This window comes from Rhea americana, unplaced genomic scaffold, assembly GCF_003343005.1.
Source record: "Rhea americana isolate MKP2758 unplaced genomic scaffold, rheAme1 scaffold_56, whole genome shotgun sequence".
Taxonomy (NCBI): Eukaryota; Metazoa; Chordata; class Aves; order Rheiformes; family Rheidae; genus Rhea; species Rhea americana.
Window position 1 is genome coordinate 3,917,018 of NW_028186712.1, and position 6,000 is coordinate 3,923,017.

Sequence of the window (6,000 nt, forward strand, 5' to 3'; positions counted from 1 at the left end):
TAAATTATCCTCTGCTCACGAAGCACGGACGCGTATTTTAGAGCTACCTGGCTGATGTGAGACTTGTTTTTTCCTTCACAGTTCAGAGAACCTTTCAAATCTGTACCTAGTAGGGATGTAACAACATACTCTTACGCAGCACTAGTGTCCACACACACTGTTGTGCTTAGGGGATGCATTAGCTTTTTTGTTCCTGAGAAGACGGACCCAGTGGAATTCCCCTCCTGAGTGTGCAGGAGGAAAAATTAGGACAATTACGTTGCTTGTCTTTTTAGTTAATTTTTTTTTCTCAGTGGGTTATGAAAAATTAAATAATTAAAATTGGACTATAAATAATGCACTGAACTTGCTCTGCTGAGAGGTGCTGTGTTGTTCTTCTCAGTGGGAGGACGATTTATACTGTAAATAAAATGAGTTCATTCTGTTGTCCAGGGACTGAAGAGGCAAATGGGAAAGGAGTGACTAGCGCGAACTGCACAGCGGTAAGATCTAGCTTTAATTTATCAAACCTAGCCGTGTTTCTGCAGCTCCATACAATTTAAATAAGACTTATCTTGACATGTACATGTGAATTTAATTGAATAAACTCCCTACCAGGTGACATGTTCTCTTCACGTGCTTTACATGCTCTGTAATAGAGACTCTCGCCCCTTCCCTTGAGACTGAAAAAATTGTGGTGGCTGCTGACACTGTTTTTTACTGTGCTTTTTTAACACAGTGTTCCTTAAATTTGAAGTTCAGGAAAAAATCTTGCCGTTCAGTGACAGGAAAATGCCTACAGCCTAGGTGCTTTGAAAAAGTGAAAATGCTTTGCGACGTGAATGCAGTTTTACCCTCTTAACATTCTCCATATAGCACTCTCTGCTCTGTTTGCTTCCGATGTCCTTTCAACCCCATTGAAAAYGCCTTAAGGTCCCTCTTGATAACGCTCACAAGCCAGAGTGTTCTGCACCCCTGGGAAATGGCCAGAGTGGTCTGCAAATCGATGCACCCGAGTGTTCAGAAAAACCTGGGAAAGACTGCTTTCTCCTAGAGCTTACCTTGTAATTCCAGATTTGATGATAGTTTCAGTGTTTGGAACTACATGWGCATGTTAAGGATTCGTTTCTGGGCAGATGTCTCCTGCTCAGTATTGCAAGAACATGCAAATTCAGACACACAAATACATTTTGAAAGGAGGCTCTTGATTTTTTCTTTTTTTTCTTCTTGAGTAAAGTTACTGTAGGAGAGCAGAAAGAAGAGCAGTAACAAGGATGTAAAAATGAATCTACTGCTTCTAYGGGATTCATGTGGGAAGCTGTAAGAAGGAGACACAGTTCTAGCAAAATAAACCTTAACAATAATGGTGCATCTGACAGATTATATTTTTTTCATAGCTGCATAACTTGATAGTCAGGTATGACTGTGATTTTGACATATGGTAGGGGTTCTTTTGTTTTAATTTTTTTAATGAAAAGCTTGGATAATTTTCCTTTAGTCTAGTTGTACAATTGGAACTTCATTTCTGTAGAAGCTCCCTGTTCTAATTTATCCTAAGGAGGAAATGGGTACTCAAAATACCATATGGGCAGTAGTACATCAGGAAAGACTAGGTAGTATGTGTGTAATATGTAACTACTATAAAGAAATAATAGGTTAATCTGTACGCTTGAAGCTCTAGGCCTTGTCTACATTAAGTTGCCTGCTGATTTGTTCTTAGGAGTATGTTATGCTTACATTGAATGTCCTAAGAGCTAACTATAGGCTCCATCCTGTGATCTGCACTGAAATTCACATTGAATTCATGATTGAACCTATTGACTTTGAGTGTTTGAATTAGAGCTGCAAACATCTAAACCAGCTTGCACAGTCAAGGGCTTTGGAAGCCCCCYGTGACTCTTGCAGGGGCAGTGTGTTTTGTGCTGGCCCTCTATCTATTAACAGGTTGAAGGTCCACGTCTGTTCAGGTGTAGTAGTGCTGTGCAAGCCCGGAGATCGTTTCTTATGTAGTCTGAACAATGTAGACAGACAATCACCGAGACGTAGCTTTTTCACTGAGAACGTAGTTGTGAAATTGTGTAACATCCATTGTTAAATGCTTGTATATAGCCATATTTTTGTAAGATTTAGAAAACCTTTCCCCCTAAAAAAGGAAGTTAAATGTATGCATAGCGTTTTTGTTAATAGTCTTAATTTTTGTAAAGAAATCAGTATACGTTCTGTAACAGGTTTAGAATTATTCATCTTTTTGTTCTAAGACTGAATCAATTTATAAATTTCCATTGTCAAATGCTGTTTGCTTATATTCTATACATAAATTCTTTCATACCCAGTAACTGGCTGTTAGGATATAGCAATACCGAAAGGACTGGGCGTTTGTTTGTATTGTGGAATGAGACAGAACYTGAACATCCTACAATCTAATTACATGAAACTTCCTTTGAGAAAAGAAAGTAGTACTGTTTCTTTTGCAGAAACAGTAAACAGAAGCACAAAAAGATTAGGGATCAGCTTTTCATGACCTCAACACAAGGAGTTTAGAGATTTAGAAGTTTGAAGTTTTGGGTACCGCGCAATCTCTAGCCCTAAGCGTCCCYGTGGCAGCAGGCAGCCCATGGAAATCTACTCTGCATTTAATTCCCTAAGTGGGTACTCAACAATTTTAAAGATATAGGCTGATGATTTTGATTTCTGTATATGGGGAAATCTGTTCCTAGTTGATTTAACAAAAATAACATAAGAAATCTGCCAAGGAGGAGGGAAGAACTTCAGTTGACTTTCAGTGCAGAGTTTTAAGCCTCTCTCCTCTGTCTTCCCTAGACTTTATGTCTAGTTTAAATCTATAACATGATCAGTGAATTGCTGGAATGTATCTGTTAAGCTTGGCAGTCCTACCAATTGAGGATCCCTCTAGAATGTTACCCTTACTTTAGTTTAGTAGCTAAATATATTAAGAACTGTGGTTTGGCTTTCAGATTCGGGTCTCATTGTTTTAGTTTGAAAGACGCTTTTTATATTTAAATATGAAATATTTTTATATTTAAATATTCTCTTTTTTTCACATTTGTTTGTCACTTTCTTTTAAAGAACAAGTAATGCTGTTTCATTAAGCTGACCTGGTTTTGGATGTTAGGGTGTATACAACTCTTACTGTCACAGAGATTAAAAAAAAAAAAAAAAAAAAAAAAAAAAAAAAAAAGATGGGGGAATTAAAAGGCATTACTTTGAATAAAATATTTGTAAAAATTTGTCAAAACTCTTTACATTAATCTCTTTGCCATTAAGTATTCAGTTTTGCACTATAGTGGCAGCAACTTTTGTGCTCATAATTGGTAGCAGGACTTTTATTTTGTTGTGTATAGACTAAAAGTATGTAACCTCCTAATGAGGTATGTAACCTCATTTTTCCTTATTGTTCAGTGTTATGTCCTTCACCTCTGTAGAATTTTATCTTGCAGACTGTGAGAATCTTTTATTCACAATATCCCTGTGCAAGCAAGTTGGTTGCATCACATTCTGTGAGTTGAGTCTGATGATGCAGAGTTTGAGTCTTTTGAGCTTCTGTCTAGTAATCTGGCCCCTGACCATAGTTTCTCTCCCTTCTTATCATTTACTTCTTATGAGATGTTCCCATTGGATTTGTAAATTTCAAGAAATGTGATTAAGAATAAATTGAAAATAGTTTTGGGGTAAGGCATTTTGAAGATTAAAATATATCTAGAAATAATTCTTTTCTAAACCATAATTGATTTTTGCCATCATTGTGTGCTTTTTTTCCTCATCTTAAATATCAATAAACTCTTGTCCAAAAAAGTACTAATTGAATACATTACTGTTTAAACACCTTTCAGACTACCATTTAATTTTAGCTTCTTGCTGACAGACAACATATATGTCCATGTTYTGAAATTTTGCTCCTATGAGCAACGGTGACTACTTGAATGTRGTATTTACATCTTCTTCAGAAATTGTGTTGCTGTTCTGCAGTGGAGCCATTGAGTTCATGGGGGATTTTTTGCATTATTTATTTATTTATTTACTTATTTATTTTTACCAGGAGATTCACTCAAGTTTCTGCAGGTTGTTAAGTTTGTTTATTTATTTTTTTTTAAAGTGTCATAATCTCTAAACAGATAAAAAAAAGAGTCAGAAACAAAGATGTGAATAATCTCCTTTAATTTTGTTTTTCTATAATYCAAAGTCTTTTCTGATTTACTTAATAAAATCAGATATTGTAGTTCATGCTAGGAGTACTGGATATAGATATGCAGCCATGCCTGCTCTACACCTGCTCTGAAGTATTAGATAGAACAAATTCAAGAGCCCTTACAAATACTGAAACTTAAAATCTTTCCTTATTCTTCTGCCAAGTCATTTCTATTTTATACCACTGAACTTTCGTGAAAATATATCCTCTTCTTTCTAGCAAGAGCTACTTTAAAGAGCTGAGTCCATACAGACTGTAGCATTTTCAAGGCTTCTTTATAAAAGTCTGAACCTTACTGCCTTTTTTATGCTGAAAAAAGTGACTGTCAAGTGGCTTCAAGTATAAAAATTAATGAAGGATGGGGAAAATAGGTTKTATTTGCCAAAATATAAATACTACAAATTTAACTTGAGACTAGAAAATGAAGCTTTTTTTCTTTTTCCCTTCTCTTGTGCTGTATCCAGTAAAATCATCACTGTGAGTGGATTCTTGAGATTCTTTGACTCATAAAGCCTGCAAAAAGGTGTATGAACTCTTTTCCTTACAAGGTGGTCTCTCTTTTTATGATAGTACTGGCAAGGTCAATCACTGGAGGTACTTGGACACACTTCCTCTAATAAAGTGTGAAAGGGACCACCATAAACATTTTTTTTTTTTTTAACTTAAAAACCCATGGATTTAAGAACCTGCTCATACTCCTTTGGAAATCTCACGTCCGAGCACGACACTTGCATGGTTGGTTCGCTGCCACCTTACGCTCCTCCCAGTGCTCTCGCATCTCGAGGGCTGTGCTCCTCTCTTTTCTGCCCTGTTGCRCCAGATGCAGCTGTTCAGGCTGGTTTCGAAACACCTGGTGAGCTGTTTCAGGGCATGCAACTCYGGCGACGTGTTCAGCCCAAGGCTTGTTATTTTCTGCATCGTGCAAGTTCAAAGGCTGATGTGTATGTAGCTGTGGTTAAATCCATAGTCCTCTGCAGTTTGGGACATTGGTCTCAACAGATGAGTGGCTGCACAGTATGGGTTTGAGTCCTATTGAATTATGCTGCTGCTGCTCCTCATGTTCACCTGCCTTTGCACCTGTGCTTCAGGTGTCCATGGCCAGAACTGGCAGTGCAGCCCACTTTCAGAGGTATCCTTGTCCTCGGGCGTAGCAATGCTTATTTATTTTGCCCTCTTAATGGCTTGTGACTCCATGGAGAACCACAGCAGTGGTGTCTCTGCTACTTCTCTCACAGGCAAGTATCTGACTTTGCTGTTGTTTCCCAGTGGGATCCTAAAAGAGTCACTTCTTCTGGAGCAGAAGGGGGAGAGGCACATAGGTCAAATTATATCCACAGTGGCACTGTGCTGTGCCTGGGTAACTCGGGACATCGTTTGATGTAAGAAACATCCATTGTGGATGAAACCAACATAGAAGGAAAGAATTAAGATTGGCTGATATTTTTAGGTGCTTAACATTTTGGGGGCTGGGTTGGAGTATTTTTCTCCCATTGCTAAACAATGTGCCAATCAGAAAAATAAGGGTGTCTGACTCTCCCTTACTGATGTTCTTATAATAACTCTTCAGAACTGAAATTGTGTTATTCTAATGTAAAAAAATACTATCTTTTTAAATTTTCATCTTTTCCTGTGTTTTCTTTAGGCCTTTTAGGTTACAAATCCTGCAGGATAGGAGTTTACTAAATACAACATGGAATGACCTTAAGAATTTTAAGAATATTCTCCTAAGGCCATTTTGAGGTAACTAAATATTATGCTCCCTGCTGATATGATGGAGAAATGGAGTTCCGGACTTGTCTAAAAGTGTAAAGTGA